Genomic DNA, 225 nt, shown 5'->3' on the forward strand with positions numbered 1-225 from the left:
ATTCAGAATATTTAACGACCTTGACTACCGTCGGACACGGTACCTATCGACTCTAATGGGTATCTCATACAAAGATAAAAATAAGTTAAACCCTTTTACCATGCCAACAATAACAATAAAGCAGTCAGACGGTTGAAAAAGTGTATAAGATGGAGCAGAATCCCTTTTGAATAGCCCGATTGCACTCGTTCCATACATATCGCGTTAAAATTTTGTATGAAAAGT

Source organism: Mytilus edulis, chromosome 6 (genome assembly GCF_963676685.1).
Source record: "Mytilus edulis chromosome 6, xbMytEdul2.2, whole genome shotgun sequence".
Lineage (NCBI taxonomy): Eukaryota > Metazoa > Mollusca > Bivalvia > Mytilida > Mytilidae > Mytilus > Mytilus edulis.